Source organism: Gallus gallus, chromosome 12 (genome assembly GCF_016699485.2).
Source record: "Gallus gallus isolate bGalGal1 chromosome 12, bGalGal1.mat.broiler.GRCg7b, whole genome shotgun sequence".
Classification (NCBI taxonomy): domain Eukaryota; kingdom Metazoa; phylum Chordata; class Aves; order Galliformes; family Phasianidae; genus Gallus; species Gallus gallus.
Window position 1 is genome coordinate 18,320,481 of NC_052543.1, and position 18,522 is coordinate 18,339,002.

General features: G+C 46.2%; 1 protein-coding gene across 23 annotated transcripts in view; it reads right to left on the minus strand.

The window, feature by feature from the left end:
* The window catches only part of CRBN (cereblon), a 68,422-nt gene that overhangs the window by 28,153 nt on the left and 21,747 nt on the right, over positions 1 to 18,522 (minus strand). For 14 of the 23 annotated variants that reach the window (XM_046899996.1, XM_040646323.2, XM_046899988.1 and 11 more), the window contains 7 exons: positions 11,146 to 11,314; positions 9,695 to 10,045; positions 8,815 to 8,918; positions 7,071 to 7,268; positions 5,656 to 5,737; positions 3,323 to 3,485; positions 2,774 to 2,913 (listed from right to left, as the gene is read on the minus strand). The gene's annotated coding sequence lies outside the window, so the exon portion shown is untranslated. Of the gene's footprint in view, positions 1 to 779; positions 856 to 2,540; positions 2,914 to 3,322; positions 3,486 to 5,655; positions 5,738 to 7,070; positions 7,269 to 8,814; positions 8,919 to 9,694; positions 10,046 to 11,145; positions 11,315 to 12,489; positions 12,600 to 18,522 lie in introns of all 23 variants that reach the window. The other 9 variants (XM_040646326.2, XM_040646331.2, XM_046899993.1 and 6 more) reach the window with 9 other exon arrangements.

The following is an 18,522-nucleotide window of genomic DNA, read 5'->3' on the forward strand; positions in this document are numbered from 1 at the left end:
CTCTTAATCCTCGTGCTCGGCAGGTTGTTGATTGTTTATGTGAATGTCTCCCACTGGTGTCTCTTATTGCCTTCCAGCCCTCCTTAAACATTTGGCTTCTCCTGCCCTTCTTATCATAACAGAGCCCAGCACTGCATTGCATTGCAGACCTTTTGGTTCAACAGTTCTTATTCATCTCCAACTGCTCTTCCACACAACACTGTATTTCAACAGCAGCAGCTAACACAAAACAGCCTCACGGCACCAATGTTCTGCTTCTCTAGCAAACACGGAGCTCCCACAGCGCTCTGCCAAAGGACATCCAAATTCCCTACAGATTCAAAGAGCACGCCTTTCCAAAAGCATCAGCTCTTACACATCTGAAAATTAAAACTGTTAACATCCTTAAGATTATTTTTTTTTCTCCAGCCAAAAAACTGAGCTCCGTTCAGGGGAATTATTGCTCAGCACAAATTCCTGAGCTGTTGCTATCTCCTTTTCCCAAGGACACAGAGAAAGACAATTCCACGATGCTACAGGCTTAAAATAACCATAAAAGAAAACTAAAAGATCTGAAACATTTGCAAGTGAAAAATATACCCCTCAATTTGAATTCTTTTAGAATTGAGATGCAGAAAAGTTGTCAAGCGTTGGTCCAAACTTTTCCTTTATGTCTCACATTTTTCAGAGCTACCTCCAAGCCTGCCTCAAGTTTTAAGCGCATAGGAGAGGCCCAATGCCCACCTGCACGTGAGATGAGAGCAAATGCTGCTCTGGGGACAGCAGAGCAGTGGGATTACCTGTGGAGCCCTCCAGGCAAAGGGACAGTTGCTCTTGCACTGAAGCGTGGCACAACTCCATTGGTCACAGTGAAATCTGTCATTGAAAGAGGAGTAATGTGGGATAATAAGGCTTTCCAGGGATCTAAGTAATTCCTGAAATAATAACTACTGCACCTGGCATTCTTCTGCATGAGAACTGGTAACCACATTCCTTCCTTTGGCTCCAAATTCCATCTGTAGTGTAACTGTAATGACGCTGCAATGCTTTTTTATTGGTCCTTGGCTTGATACCAAGCAGGATTGTTGTGAAATATGGCTGTTGTGCTGAACGCCTTAATTAACAGCACCAAACACCATCTTGCTTTATCTTTGCAATATACCCTCATCATTTCTCAGAACTGTTTTTAATAACCACCAGAACAGCCCATATCAGCATCAGTTCAGATACTGGATAGGTTCCTTTTGGACATCAAATTTTTCGGTGAGTGCTCTTTTTTTCCTAGTTTTTCTAGTTTCCAAAGAGCAAGGAAAGCCATAAGAAATGAAAACACTCTGCACGTTGCCTTCTGAAACTTTCCAATCTCTGCAGCCATCACCTTCTTTTAAGCATAAAGGAGAAGCAGACTGTTAGAAGCTGACTAGGCGACAAGCACAGAAAACTGTGGAGCACTGGAAGGGAAGATAACCCAGGCAGAGATGCCTGAGGAACTGAGGGAGACCTCCAAGCACAGCGTGGTTTTTCAGTGCTGAAGTGCACAAAGATATCTGGGGCTCCTGAAGGGACCTGGGCTCCCGTGGTGCCTGGCAGCTCAGAGATGCTGCTCAATTACCAGCTGCACAGATTTGTGACTGGCATGAGGTGAACTTGCTGCGTGTGGGTTGACTAGTTTCCTGCATGAATGTATTGACCTAGTTTTCTAGCAATTTATGGATTTGTACTTATGAATAAATATTTTACTGACTTTTCAGAACACGTACTGGAGAAGAGAAATGGTGCTACACGCATCAAGTAGGTCCTTTTTCTATTACAGACATTTCATAGTTTAGCAGTATATATTAAACACGTTAAGGCTGCTACAGGCTCATCTATACATTCCTTATTAATTCCACGATGCCTCCTGTCAGCGCATCACTTAAGGTGAGAACGTACATCTTCCCACGCCTCCTCAACCACGTCTATTTTAAGAAGTACTGAGTAAGGTGTGAGGGTTCAGCAGGGTACTCTGTCAGCAAACTGATTGGGGTTTGCATGGAAGGGCGGTCTGTGTACAGCCCTGCTTCTCACAGCACGCACAAGTGTTAACCACAAAGTGAATTCCCTTGCAATTTATAGCCCTGCCCTTTCCAATTTGCTCTGCTAACTCACTCAGTGCCTAGCAGGTCTCAATTCCAGATGCTGGGTGGTTCAGCACAAAACAAAATGACTCCATCACCCTAATCAATACAAACTTGTAGTAACCTATAAGAATGTGTGTGGCTTCAGATGGATTTTGTGCTGTGAGTGTTCCCTGGGTGTTGATCAGTGCCAGCCTGGAACCATCCCCACTACCTGCTGTTCCCCTGCAACACCAATGCAAATAGTGTGAGCTTCACTTCTCTTATACAATTAAATGGGACTGTGTGTAAGGTAAAGTTGGCCAGGATATCCCATTCCACCAGCCAGCCATTCTGATCCTTGCATTTAAGCCCAAACTGGTGTCTACTTTGAGTAAAGAATCCAGAGAAACCAAAGCCCTAACAAGAATCAGATTGGGTAAAGTAAAATGCACACGTACCAACCTTGGAAGCAGAGCTGTGATGCTTACTGGCTGCGATGAGCCAAAGGACTTCCTTCTCCCATGGATGCAGGCCCATGGTAGGTACGGAAAAGATACTGGAGAAGGACAGGAGACTGCAGGACAGCACTATCACAGCACAGGAAACGCAGAGCAATACTCCGGACTTGAGTTAAAAAGCGTGAATTTCTCAGTGACTTGAATAAAAGACAAGGCAGGCTCACAGGCAGTGCTTACCCATCAGTACTGCAGCGTGGGCCCGAGGAGACGAGGAAGAAATACCCGTCCCATTTTCTCCTGGTGTCTTGCACCTTGCTGCACACCCAGCGAGTGATGCCATCCCCTGTGAAAACACATGGGCAGCCGCCTTCCTACTGCTGCAATGTAAAAACAAACACCATGCAGATCACTCAGTTCAGAGAGATTATTCCAGCCAGTAATACTTAATATCATTATCCACCATGGACAGAATAGGGGTTATGCCTTTGCCACTACACAGCAAACTATAGAACAATGTCGGCACGAGAGAAGATAAATTAATACACGTTAGTAACACCCTGCCCCCTGCTGATAGCCCCTTGTCATTCCTGAGGCCATCCTTTATCCAAAGTTTCCACTGATAAAGTTAACCAGGATCTCCCAGAAGCACACCTCAGTGTTGCATGTCATTAAACTGTCACATAGCAATTAAAAAAAGCATAACACCTCCAGGATGGGAGCAAACATTTTAGCGGCGTTTTTAGAGTTGACATATCTAAATATTTGAAGATTGCTGCCAATCTTTACCTTTACAGCACAGCACTGCACAGGGACAGTCAGACTTCTCCTTTAAATATTTACAAGAAATCCACTGCGTTCTTGCTTGGAGACCGCAAGGCAGTCCAAAAGCTCAGAGAAATACCATATTATCCCTCTCTGTGCCTTTCCTGACTGCAGGATCCCAGGACGTCTACAAACCAAAGTAGATATTTCTCTTAAAACAGATGAAAGAAACATCGATATAGCTCACAGGTTGAGATAAACTGCCAGCAAATCTAGGCTTGTCTAAATACCTGCTTGCCACGTAGATTTAATTGTGTTCAAGTAGGTTTCCATTTGCATTGTGCTGTGCTCTTACACCATGAGCACAGCTCGTCCCGAGGTCTCCTGGCTGTCCTAAAGGGTCTGACTGAGGAAGGCATTGATCATATCCCCAAAGACAGAAGAAGAGGAGATATGCGGGCAAAAAGTAGATGCCAAAAACATCTGAAAGGCTGTTATAAAGAATTATGAGTCAGTCCCTGAGTGGGAACCAGTGCGTTTGGCACAAAGGGAATGTAAAGCAGGGATATGTCACAGGGCAGACACGGGGCGATGCATTATGAATGCATGAGTCTTAAAAAACCTGCCTCTTGGAGACGGGTTGGTAGAACTCATCACTGTGTGTGCCAGCGCATACGAAATCACCATTTTGTTCCTTTTTTCTGAATCCGGGGTAGAAAACAACACTGGAAGGCATTGTACCATCTGCAGAGTCCCAGCAGCCCCACGTGGGAGGGACACTATGAACCAGGATGGCTCCTTGGTGGTGGGATGCAGGCCCCCTCATTAGCATCAGCCATGATGTCTTAGAACCTAATTAACAAACCCCTTCTAAATCGAACACTGTTTGCAATTACTCCACGTGCAGATCCCAGACCACAGCTCTGAACGTTTTTCAAAGCCCTTGACAATAATCATTTTCATCACAAACCTTTTGCTCTGAATTTCTGGATCACCATCATTTTCTTACTTCTGACTATAAGTTTTCCTTCTCTTTCCTATTAAAACACAGTGAGGGATGAGTACCTGCCTCCTCTGCTGGGTTGTTCTAACCTTTGGCAGCAAGCATGGGGAGCAGCCTTTGCTTTGTGTTTTGGACAAGGGCAAGGCAGCAGGACGTAAGAACTCCTCATAGCTGCAGCTTTCTTTTGTCCAGCAGAGCTGTTTCCAAGTCAGCAGCCCTCCCCCAACACCAGGTTTCCCTTCTACCTCAGGGGGCCCCAGCACTGGTGTGAACAAGTCTTACTTAAGAAGTCTCTCTTTGGAAACTCCCAGCAAGGAAAGATCTCATTTATTTATTTATTTGTTGCTTCCCGTTTGAGATACTGAAAGGCAAAGAGAAGAAGACCAGGCAGACATGACAATGCAGAGAAATGGCTACTTTGGCACAACCCGCACCTAAAACATGGCGTCATTTTGGCTTTGGGCAGGTTTGCCAGCCTAGCCATGTCAGTTAGGGACGCAACCTACTAAATTTGTTATCAACCCAAGTTACTGCGTGTAGATTCAGCTCTGGTGAGCATAAAAAGCCCTCGTCCTTAAGCACCGTTTGGACAGATGGTTTTTCCACGTTATGAAAGGTTTCATTTTTCAGCCTAAGGAGGTGGGATAATCACCTCCTAATTAACACCAGCTCTCAGCATGGGACTGGCTGCAAAGCACGCCCTCCACGGATGTATCCAATCTTCTCACGCGGATTTCAGACATTAAAAAGAAATCTCAAAGCCACCGTTGTTTTGGTTAACGCCAGGAAAATTTGTGTTCAAGCAAATACTACAACTGGCACTGCAATTCTGCCCCATTTCAAACCCTCTCCCAAGAAAAACCCAAACAAAGGCTGCTCAGAGCTCTGAGTCCATTTTCTTGGGAGGAGAATCACATATACCTGCAGATAAAGTGACAATTTCTTCACGTTTCTGAGTTATGAATTGGAAAAATAGTCTCAGCAACACAGATCAATGGGAACTTCAAAGAGTAATGCGGACCATCTATTACCTTTTCTCCCAATTACCGTCCTTCTGCTGAGAATTGCATTTTATGTGCCTTCCAGGCTTCAAAAACCAGAGTAGGATAACAGAAAAAAAGCTCATGAGAGTTTTATCTTTTTATTGAACCTAAACACTATAGAGCCAGTTAAGTTGGCTGTAAATTCTGAGCTGCTGTTGCAGATGGGACCAGGATCATCGCTACAGAGCTGTGGGAAATTACTTTTCACTTCGTAGCCAAAATACGTGAAGGAGAGAGGCATTAACAGTATGGGTTGGGGCTCCTCCAGCCCCCAGACAAAGTCTAACCAGCTAAACGTTTGGAGGACTTACTTGGATGGCTTTGTAGCTCTTGTCCAACCCCATTGGGTCGTCCAGTCCTTTCCAGCCTGTAAGAGTACATTTTTTCAGCTGGCTGTAAAACAAAAACACCATTTTGAGAGTCAGGAACAGCCCTCAAACGTGTTGTTTTTTTCCTGATCGGTTCCTCCACTTTTTGTTCAAAACGATCTGACGCATTTTATCTCCATCAATTAATCATTGCCACTAAGCTGCAAATGATCCTATTTTGTTAGGTGAACTTTAGCTGTTCGTTATGTTAATTCAATTAATGAGCTTCCGGAACCTATTTTTAGAGGAGAAAAGGAGAACTCATCTCTTCCCTCTTCTTTTCTACTGGACACAACAGAGAAACACGATTCCATCATCACTTGCTCCTTCAGGTGGATGTTCTCTCCCTGCAGAGGCCAAACCAAGGCTTCTGCTCCAGCGGTGGATTGCACACAAAGCAGACGAGCTGGGAAGCACGGATAGCAGCGCCTCCAGAGCTGTTGGTACTTTTCCACAGGTTGTTTTTCCTCCTTCCTAAGCCCAGACCAAAGATAGGCATCCTGGCCAGCAGCACCTTCCTCTCTCCCTGCACAGAGCACGCAGACTGGCTCGCTACAGCGCTGAATTCAGTGAGGTGACCTTTAACGACCATTAACGAATCCTTCTGCTCATGTAAGCCTAGCCATGAATTCACCCCTGTGGTTACCTGGAATTAGGGCTTGATTTTGCAGGGCACAGATAACAATAGGGGATATTCAGCAAATCATCTAACAATTAGCTGTGAATTAGCCCACACGCAGGGGGCTGGGGGAGCTGCATGGGAGAAATGCGTGGTTTTTTCTCCCACTGCAAATCCTGCTTCTTTAACATCTACCACCTTACTATTTCCCAAGTCATTACTTATCTGTGTTACAGTTTGTTCTCACCCTTTGTTCTCACGCAGTCCCACATCTCCCAGTACCAAGGAGATCAAAGGCAGTCCTTGAGGGATCTGCTTTGCAGATGCCCAACAAAGCAGGATTTTGCCCACCAGCACCTTTCAGTGGCACGCAGTGCGTGCACTGCTCCTGGCGTGGTGCTCTGCATAGGAGGGCACTGCTGCAGCACCGCCCCGGCCCGCACCCTGTGACACCTTCATCCCAAAGCACGTGCAGTAGATGCACAGCTCTCAGCACCCCCCATCTGACTCACCCACCCCCGGAATGAATTAAAAACCCGTCGGAGAACTTTCAGGCTGGTTGACAGGAAGGGGAGATTAAATTTATGGGAAGGCGAAGGCCGCTTTCCAGTCAATGACATTATGTGTGGGTTTAAAGTAAAGCAAGTTCTGTGCTGGATCAGAGCCAGCGCGCTTGGTGCAGGTACCAATCAGAACAACATCAATTGCCATCCAAGAATAAAAGCAGACAAGTGCTTACTTTGCTGTAGTGCATCCAGGCAGCCGGGCTCTCTCTGGAAGAGATGTAATTCTCCATGAATGCAGCACCTTACGCTCAATGCACCGTTTCTCTGCGTTTCTCAGCCTCTCATATGCCACGGAGCACCAAACTTCAAGCAGATTTGGATGTGCAGTGAATGTCTGATGGGGCGCCTTCATGGAGGAGGAAAGATTCCTTCTGGCAGCAGCGGAATGGAGAGACAAATGGCAGAAAGTTGGGATCAGTCACTGAAAACAACTTGGCTGTGCTGAAATAAATGCTTCACAACAGAGGCAGCGACGCCTTAAGTATTCGCAGGGCTGAAACTGTAACTGAATGGTTTTGATTTAAAAATCATTTCATTTGAAGGCAGACTGCTTTGTTCCGTGGCTGATGGGCTCGGATCGTGCACTGACCAGTGCCAAAGTCCCATGGAAAAAGTCAAAGTAATAAGTATGAGCATTTCATATAATAAAATGACTGTTAGCATTATTAATTTTAAAAACAAATATTTTCCTTAACAAAGCAAGTTAGATGCCAAATATATAGCTGCCTTATTAGCATCCAGATTTGATTGTAATGAAAATAATGTTATAGGTTTGCATTAAGTTCAGTGCACACTTTGCATCTGAGAGAGGACAGCATGCCTGCTGCAGACGTGTCATTTGGGCCATCTAAGTGAAGGCAGCCTTGTTAACTGCTGCTGTAGAAAACTGTGATTTATACACACCGTGACATTAATGACAATCTCATTCAAAAACTGCATCAGGGTTGGATGGCTGCTGATACGGAAGAGGTTAAGAGGTTTGCTTGTGGAAATCACCAAAATATAATGGTTCCTATTTCATGCTGCAAAGGGAGGATGTACAGGGCTTTAACATGACAGCCCCTGCCTGACACATGGCATCAGCGCTCCCCCTGGGCAGCACTGGAGGACACCTGGGGACAGCCACCTCCAGGAGCACTTCCATGGTCTCCGTCCCTTCTCAGCCTCAAGGAAAGCAGCACTGTTTTCCAAAATACCCTCATTTGGACAAATCAAGGGGGGGGCAATGTGGGAGCCTAGCAGGGCCGTGATGGAGCTGCTGCAAGGGCACAGGACCAAGCCATTCAAACAACAAAGCGCTCAGCTGCATCTGTGCTGTGGACCTATTCCAAGCAGAGAAAGCAGATCAGGCCATTTGGTTATTTACATTCTACCATCCCTCGCCCTTTTTAATATTTAAACTGCACAAAGCATTTTTCCCTCTCCTTCCAAAACACTCTCTACACAAAACCTGCTGACGAAGCAGGTCATTGCATCCCAGCAGGTATGGAGCAGCCTCTGCCCACAGACAGTCCTCATCTGCCGCTCCTGAGCCGCTGCCAGCACTCAAGAAGAAGGCAAGGCTGCCTGAGAGGCTCCTCAGCACACACCAACATCTCAAGTATTTTAATCCAGGTGCTGTTAACACCCTGGGGACAGCAAAGGGCTGCACAGAACTCGGCTCACTCGTATCTGTGTGCATCCTCCTGTGGGGGTCCTGTGCCATTTTCTCACTATTGGGGTGTGTTTGCTAAACAGCACAAGTTTCTGCAAGCTGAATTTGTACTGTCAGTTGCCATAAGAGGCCTCAGGTTTGGGCATTTTTAGAATGGAAAACTAGATTGTCAGGGAAATAAATGCTTTTGTACCACACTGGATTTATCAGTGAAGGAAATAGGATGGTATTTGGGAAAAAAATAGTAATGGAAGTGAACTTACTGCAGTATGTGAGAAAGCCCTGCGCAGCTGGCATAAGGAGCAGCAAGGTGAGGAGCTGCCTTCCTGCCTGTCCCTCGTGGCTCCAAGGTCACACTGGGCAGCTGCTGAGACAGGAGTTTGGACAGTCACGGTGCAGCTGATCAGCAGGACTGGGGTACGTAACCTTAAGCTGCCCCTTATTAAAAAGGTGCAGTTGCACAGCAAAGAGATTGACCGGATCCCAGGCTAATACCACTGGGTTTGGTCTTTAATCACTCCAGATGCACATCTCCCACCGATGTCAGCACACGTTTTGCATTCTGGCAGAATCAGCACCTTTCTACAGCAAAATCCCACGCTCAGCTGTAATGGGGACTGGATGGCCAAACCTCAGAGCAAAATCCCAGGCAAGTCTCCTTTCTAAACTGACCTAAAAATGAACGGCGTGCAGCAGAAATCTGACAAAGTGCTGTATGACTGCACAGCAGCAGATACATTGGTTTTGAGACAGTGTTTGTGTTTTTGTGCACATTAAATATACTTCAAAAAACGCAGGGTTCGTGTATGGACTGAGAGCAAAGGCCTCCTATGTGTCCATGGTACAATCCTACGCACAAACACAACGTTCACATTTAAGCGATAGACTTCAAGGAGGAAACACTCACATTCATATGTCCTTTCTGGAACTTATTTTAAAACATCTGTTCAAATATTATGGCCATGGGGGTCCAGCTCTGTGAAGGCAGAAGCAGCTGTGCTGTGACCAGAGCCAGAATCTCTGCATTTGCTGCCTGTGCTCTTGCGTAAGACATGGGGTTATGTGAGGCACTGCCACTCCACTGGCTTTGGCTAGCTCCAACGACAGAAGTGAGAATCTTTTTAATTAAAGCTATCGAGTTACCTTGCATGGGCTGGTTCTCACTGCAGATAAGAAGTGGTTCTCACACATCAGTTGGTACGTGGGATCCTTAGGGCAATTTGTTCACGTGTCCATAGTCCGAACTTCCCTTTTTAAGCAACACTCAGCGTTTGACCTGCGATGACTTCACTGCTTTCCTGCCAATGCTTTCCAGGTGTAAGCTCCTGTCAGAGCATGGCAGTGATGCTCAGCTGCCTTCTGGTCTTCTCCTGGAAGCTGAGAAGGACGGCTGCTGCCTCAGCCCCCTGCAATGCCACCAACAGCAGGTTTGGGCATCCTGGGGCACAGAAGGACCAGGGCTACACAAGGCCAAGCCACAGCACTGGCAGCTCCCTAGGAAGGCAGAGAATTCATTTTTCCATATTTTCCATATTTTCTATATTTTCCATATTCACTTCCATATTTTCCTATTTGTGAAGGTATAACGTTATGTCTTAGAAAAAAAAAAATCTTTTAGTCCATGAACCATTTCTATTGGTATTAAAAAAAAACACTTTTCCCCCCACAGACAGATCTGAAATCCTCCCAGAAGTGCATCTCTATCAAATTTCTGAGAAACTGAAAAACTCTAAAATTTAATTTAGGATTCAGTTTTCCTTCTGCAGTTTCCCAGCCCTGCTAGAAAGCTTAAGTATTGGAGTTTGCAACACAGGTATTTCCAAACGTATTGTCAGCATGACAATGATTATGTAACCCCTTGGGATCAAGAGGAGCGAGTTAGTGCTCCGGAGGCATTTGTTGTGTTTGATGAATGCATCTGGTGATTCAGGGCAATGAAAACGTGAGATTTCCAGCCAGTGAGAGGTAAAAGATGCCAACTGATACACAGGGTTATGGCAGTGGCTGCATAGGGTTGCAAAAAATGTGTTTGTTTCTCATTTGAAGTTTTGGAGGAAGATGGGATATACGTTAGCTGGCTCTTCAGAGTGGAGCTGGATATGCTGCGTGGACATTTCCAATGCTGTGACCAAAGTGAGTTGGGAACCACAATACTTACTCTTCTGGTTCCTGGTCTCTTGTTTGTCAGCCATTACCTCAGCTTAGACAATGAAGAGAGAAGTTCATTTTGAGACCTGTGGCATCCCATGGTAAGCACAGGAGAAGCTAGAATTAGCATTTCTGGAATCCAGCTCAATTTTTGCACTATCACTGAATACTCAGCTTTCAGCAAATGGGAGATGCCTGTATCAGAGGTGCTGAAATGGCCCAGTATGGAGGCAACAGGGACAATCAACAGCTCTGAAGTACCATCCCCTTCCATGACAGCAGCAGCTCCCCGAAATCCATCAGTGCTACAACAGTCACTGGTAAGGGCCATAACAAAGACATCTTTCCTGATGGCTTGCTATCCGACATTCACGCAGCACAAACTTATAGCAACTCAGGAGGAAATCCCATAGGCAAACAGCATTCTCCGTGGATTTGAAAATTACCTTTATAGCCAGGTCTGTGCATCTGTGGGCAGGCAAAGGAGGCTGCTGTGGTGATGGAGGGTAGGGATGGTGATGGAGGCACAATGCAGCCCCGCAGCACTGCACCTGCTGCAGCTCCGTGTTGTCACACCATTGGCATCTCCGGATGAAGCTGTACTCTGAGGCAGTGCTGCAGTAAGGATAAAGGCAGTAAGTCTTCTAGTACTGGAAATGGAGCAGTTACTCACTCCCCATGCATTTTTTTTTTCCAGGGTGAAAAGATTTTTCTCCTGCTGCCTTACAGCCCTCGGATCTGACAGGTGCCTAAAGCGAAAGGATCTGCTTTCAGAAGAAACCCACACCTGAAATATGGAATACACGAGAGATGCCATGTTGTATTTTTCAGAAATCAGACTGTAAGAACTCCCACAGCCTTCCCACATCACGTCAGGTTAGATCACCACACTGCACCTGCCCAGGTTCCACTTCAGACTCTCCCCAGCATGTTTCTCATCACCGGGCACTGAACTGTTGCTCATGGAGCTCTGTGCCTTATGCACAAATGAAGCTGCCTTCAGCAGTGAGTGGATGATATTTCAGTTTGACAAACTCGTAAATCTTTTAGGGACCCCATCAAATGCAAAGTGCTGTGTGAGTTCAGGCTGGCAGCCCATTGGACTCAGCGAGCTGCTGCTTGCTGCTGGGAGCTGATGGCTGAGCAGCAGGCATGGACATGGCCATTAGCTCGGGGTGCACCAACCTCCTCCCCACTTGTGCCACAATATCTGCACGTTTCCATCCAGAGTTTTTGCTGAAGCTTGATGGGATATAGTCAAAGGGATGGTTACAATGAGATATATTGTCATGCTAAAATGAGATCTATATGCATGCATTTGCTGAAAGCTTCTCTAGAAGTACTACAAGCCCAAGCAAGTTCATTTGTTTTTCAGCTGATGCATTTGGTATAAATTTTGAATTCCATTTTTAAGATCCACTGAGAAATAATGTCCACTACAACCCGTCCCAGCTGGACAGCTGCTGCCGGTCTGAGGTCCCCATGACATCAATCAGGGATGCTGTTCTTAAAACTTCATAATAATGACTCACCCAAACTAGTTATCTCTTCCAAAACATTGGTAAAAGCTTTTGGTTTGCTCCTTCTCTATTATTATTGTTTCCTTTGACTTCAGGTTTAGGAAATGATATGCATACATTGATTCATAAACTACTGAGCCCTGAAACGTTGACATTAATGTCAATCTCCAAGTCTACACCATTTAAAATTCCTCTTCCAAGGAGGAAAAAAAAAGGCCCTGAGGGCTTTTTAGCATTTCAAAGTGTGAACATTTTGCTCTTCTCACACACCTCACTAAATTGGCACCGCTTTGCCAGTGTGTCTTCTGCTACAGATGAGGAACAAAAAGGGTCCTTGTGAGCACTTCCAATGCCTGGAAACCCAGTTTGTCTGTGTGTGCCTGCAATAGAGCAATATTTCCCATAGTTGTTATAGTCTAAGCTGACAACAGTCAGGTTAGATGTTATTTAAGGCAAAAAGAAGAAAATTGAGGATACTATTGCTTACATTAATGGATATCCAAACGTAAATTCAGGTTTGCCAATATTAGTTCATAATTCTGAGATATTTTAGTCTATAGCTTTCATATAGAAATACTCCTATTAGCATAAGGTGGAATGAGTCACGAGTTATTCAGGGTTTCCAAAGAAAATAGTTTCTGTTCACATTCAGTGAAAGCCAACTCATGTTCTGCTGCTATTAGCTGTTTTAATTGAATCCAAAGCTCAAGTTTCACTTAACGAAACCAGCTTTAGATATACAAGAGCATCAATCCATATCAATCTATATAGTAGTACTTATGATGAATAAATTGATTTTTTCATTGCTCTATGTTGGCTAAAATTATTCGATTATGTATTTAGCTACTAATGGAAACTCATTAGTAGATTTTCATTTCATGCTTGTTTGCACCTGCAATCCATTTCTTCTTGTCCAAGGACTGTTTCATTTAGGTTGCATGCCATAAATTTTCTTGCATATAAACTGATAAGCATCAGCCAAAATTCAGTATATGTGGACTGAAATAGCTCAGGGCCACCATTTTTATAACAGCATCATTAAAGCAACAGATCTCCAGTGACTCATTGCCATTTATTACCGTGCATATTGATGCATTAACTTGCCTGTTAGTTCCCTGGTTAATTTGGTTATCTGTGCTGATGACAGCCCCTTGACATCCTCCTGCTTACTCTTCCCTGGAGTTCTCCTGGAGCCCACAAAGCTCCTATCCATCTTTCTTAACCTCGAGTTGGGACATAATGGCAAGTACGGCCCACGTGATGGAACCTCAGGCACTGCATTTGGATGCAGAAATTTATTTTTGATATTTTTTTCCTTAAATCTCTATCAGAACTTCAGTAGCTCTGAGCTTGGCCTAACTCCGGGTCTCAGCCACCACTGCCGCATTTTATTTTCATATCAAACCAGCATAATGTCTTACATTTCGGCAGAATTATTCTGAATTGATCCAAATGTGAGAAATGACTCCATTAGTGCTGTGCGCTGAGAGAGACCCTGCAGGGACAAAACACAGCGGCTGCAAAAACACCTATCAGTGAGTTTAACTCACACTGCGTTCCCACAAACGTAACCGAGAGCAGGCGTGGATCCTGGGTGCAGCTGTTAAGTGGCCGTGATCGATAAGAATCTACTTTCCAATTAAATTCAAGATCCCAGGCATTGTGCACTGCCAGCAGGCCATCATCGTTCTGAGTCCCACCGGATCCCAGCCCTTAAAGTCGTGTTGTTTTTGCTCCCTCATAAACGAGCCCTGCCAGCATGCGGCCGCAATCCTCGCACTCTGCAGATGACATTTCCTTGCAGTAATGACCGCCAGGAATTAGTGCTGCGTTAATCCTCCCACCTGCTGCGTATGATTGTGTGCGAGTCCAATCAACCTGATTACAAAAGAAAGCAATTCCTGCTTTTGTGGGTGTGTTTTTTTTTTGTTGGTGGTGGTGACTGCTTTGTGTCGTTCTGGAGGCACTGTAAAATCCGTACCTCGCATTTTAAAGTGAAAGTAATTGTTAAGCTTAGATGTAAAGCAGAGCAGAGGAGGCCGGCCGTAATTGCTTTACAACACATACAGTAATTGATGCTCTGAGGATTTATTTCTAAGCATAGAAGTCGAATTAGAAACCGAGCATTATCTGGATTTGTGTGGCTTTGATGAAGTCTCTGCGTCTCGATTTTTAGCTAAACTGTTCTTAATGAGACTGCTAATAATCACCATCAGACCAAATTGTTTTAGGGATCCAAGAGCATAAAACACAAACGTTGCCATCCATTTAAAAGACACAACCTGACAAATAACAGTGCTCTGCTACGACCCCGAGCTGCGGTGAGCAGGGCAGGAGGGAGCACACAGCTGGGTTCACCCACGGCAGCCACTTGGGGCACTGAAGGCAGATCAGAGCAGCAATCTGAACACCTTAATCTCCTTCCTCGTGCAAAATATTTGTTTAAGCCCACACGCACTGACCTACAAAAATCACACGGTAAGAATTGCAGCTGGTTCTGCAGCAGCCTGCTGAGCGGGTACTGCGCTGCAATGGTATTTCTCTTCCTGCAGTCCGAAATCCAGGAAAATCCAGATGAGAGCGCAGCACTCTGCGAGCACACGGAATGCAGAGAGAGGAGCAGCGGATCGTCGTACCCCTGCTCATCCAGCGGCCCCGCAGTGCCCCCCAGCTGTGCTCACCCCCTGCCTGCACACTGTGCACGGAAACACAGCGCATCATCAGAAATCACAGTGCTGAACCATCTGATCCGATCTATTAAAGCCGGTTATCCGAAATCATTTGGAGCCCGATGAGCCTTATTCCAAGGCAAGCTTAATATACCCGGAGAAATATGATGCCAATTATTGAAAGCAGTGTTCCTCAGCACTTTGCATGCACAGAGCAGGGATGGGGGGGATCTCCATGGTGACAGCGTGGAGGTAGCTGGGTTACCTGAGCAGCAATTTCCATCCTCTCATCTGATCTTTGCGGGCTTTTCGCTTTTCATCTTTACCTCTGAATCTGTTTGCTTTCTAATGGAGAGGAACTGACAAATATCCTGGCGTACCTTAGAGGAAAAGCACATCTCGTCTCCCAGTATACTCCTGCAATTTAAGTCACCTTAGCAATTTGTGCTCATGGTGGCAGGGAGTATGCAACTGTGCACATCCAGCCAGCTATAGTAGGAGCAGAGGCAGAATGGGCAGTGCCTTGCTAAGGTGGATCCCTAAAACCTCCCCAAACAAAGCCCCTTCCCAGACCTCACTCAGGTCCCCCCAGCCCAATCCTGCTCCAGAGACCGCAGCACAGCCCACCTGCCCCCTCTCATCTCCATCACCCCTTCCTATTGCTCCCACAGTGCCACAGAAATACACGAGGACGTGAGCACCTGCTGAGGCCGGGGCTATTGTAATTTGTAACACCATATCCAATTCACGTCGCATTTTGGAGAAAAATCCCACCGAGATCTCCAAGCAATCTATCACACCGAGGCAGGATTGGCTTTCATTGATTTCAGAGGGGCGGCCACAGCCACAGCCTGATGAAAGTCGCTGCTCCTGAGCTGCAAAGTGACTGCTGCCCTTCTGTGCATGCACTCTCTAGCCACGTACCTATTAGAACAGCTGAGCATTATCCACTTTGGCTCATTAACATCCTCAGCACCTTAACCAATCTCATGTTTCAGGCTGCATGGGAATATCCTTGCAAGATGAACCACAAATCTGCGAGAGGAAAGGCAGAGCTCACAGATGAGCCCAATATCCCACTCCAAGCATTTAAGCACCTCGCTAACACAAGGCTGCTGTTATTTTGGATGGCAGAGGCAGCACTAATGCATGTCAGTGCAACAAGGCCATCCCACACATTTGGCCTCTGCATTTCCCACACATCCCTGCAGTGCTCGGTGTCGGGGTGCACCACGTGCTGCTCCCAGCTGTCCCCAGCAGCACACAGCATCGTGGGGAGCAAAGAACAAAAGCAAGCACCAGTTGTTGTGCAACCACCCAATTAACATCTCCTTTTGGGGTTTTAATCTGCTTCTGCTTACTGCAGAAATAAACAGAATAGATCATTACCACTGATGTTCATAGTGCTGTGCAGCCACCTTCCCTGCCCCTCTTTAAGGCGCTGTGTTACTTAACACCTGCTAGGAGATGTAGCAGCACCTCTTCAGCTGACTTTACATTAGGTCTAAGTTTAGCTCCTGCAGGTAACAATTTCTGGTTAAACTTTGATAACGAAGTATGTTTAGAATCTCAGGGGCACACTCTCTGCTCATTTGAAACAAATGAGGATTATATAAGGAGGAACATGAGCTACAAATAGGATTCACACAATTAATTGGCTCTAAGCTGCAGCAGAGCAGCGCAGCGCAGGAGGCAGAGCTGCTGAACTCGGCTGTCCCATCCCCGTGAATCCCTGCACACCCTGCAGGCTTTGGGGATGGCACAGCTGGGAGGGCAGGCCCTGCACAACTCAGTGCCCCATCCGACCTCCCGGTACGACAGGGGCAGTCCCACGGACTCACACACTCTCACAGCATTCCCATTTATCGGGTGCAATGTTTTTAAGCTGTGCCTCACAGGAGTACAGTGGGTGTTGCAGACAAAGCCTGGAGCTGCATGCAGAGGTTCTGCATCCTGCACAGCCCCCCCGTAGCATTTACAGTGAATACAGAAACTGCAGCACATGCTTAAACTTTCAAATGAACTGAAAGATCCACACTTAGGGCTACAGTTTTCAAACCAGTTGCCAGAACTCCTCTACACTAATGTATGACTGCATGTGCTGCTCTCCCCCTGCACGAGAACGCTGCCCTTCATTGGACTAGAAACAAGAATACTCTATCTGTTGTGGTGCTAAATCCATCTGTGGGAGTTCCTGGGATTCCTTGGGGGAGCCCATCTGCTCCCCCATCCCAGAATACTCCAGCTCTGACATGCGGCTCTGCAGCCTCTCCGCATTTAGTGTACTGCAGCGCTAAGGAGTTTGCTGGGAGGATCAGTCGCACCTGCCATGCTCTAACGAGCTCATATGAAACCTTCGGCTGAATCTCCCTCATTGCACTTAAAGCAATATATATCTATAGATATGTACACGTACACACATATATATAGTCTTCTAAAATAGCTCCCATTGCAGAGCTCTCCCGTTACAAACGCTGAGATAAGTGCACTGATTTCTGCTGCCATGTGCATCGCACTGCTTCCCATCTCCTTTCAGCACAGGTATCACAAAGCCCAGCTTGAGCTCAGCTCCAAGCAAAGGGCTGTAAGAGCTGAGTGCCGGGCCCGCATCCTCAACAGTGACATGAAAGCAAGAAATAAGTGAAAGGCCCCAAGCAAATGCTCAGCAAGACAGAGCTCTGCCCTTGGGCCTTCTGGAGCAGGGCCACCCCCAGATGAGCACTGCCTCTGCACAGCGATTCCTGCAGCTCTGAGCAGCACCTCCCTTGGCCACGGATGCAGTTTACAGACAGAGGCTCTGCCATCATCCAGAAATTAAAATAAATGGGAGTAAAACTTCTCTCGCGCCCAATCGATAACAGTAACATTGCTGGGAGTATAAAGACTGAAAAAGACAAAATCTCTTTGTTTTTCTTTTCTCAGAAGACTGTCAACTAAGCAAGTCCGTAGCTCATTAATAGCCTCTGAAATTGTCCTGAACCTCCCTCCCTTCTGCACTGTCATTGACATTTTAGTCAACGGCACAATCACCCAGGACAAACTGCAATTTGTGATAATATCCTTGGGTAATGAGTCTACCAAAGCGGTTACTAATGAAGCAGGTAAGGAGAAGCATGGCCACTCCTCTGCCTCCCCCACACTGCTCTCTAACAATCTTTGCCACTCTCTATGGATGGCCGAGGAAGGCACTGACACTCCTCTTCCAGCCAAAACAACTTGCATCTACACCAAGCAGGAAATCCCTCATGTAATGACGCTTTTCAATCCACAGCAACCATCAAGCTTAATACACCTCCTGCTTCTTTCTGGATAAGTCACCCTACCGGGATGCCGCCACCAAAGCCCAACTCGCCCCTACCAGTAACAACCACTAAGTAAGAGCTGCCTGGGGCAGGTCCTCCATCAACTGAAACTCCTCCCGTGGCTCTTGTTTGAGGGCTGCCCCCTATTCCTGCACACTGCGTGGGGCTCCACACTACTTGGACACTCAGAAGAGTCCCTGGAGGACCGCATGGTCTTCTTGAGCGCTACGTATCTGAGCTCACAGCCAGACACTGCAGCAGCACTCAGCAGTACGTCCTGCATTTGTCAGAAGAAATGAGATCTACACGTGCTTTCAGACAACCCCACAGTA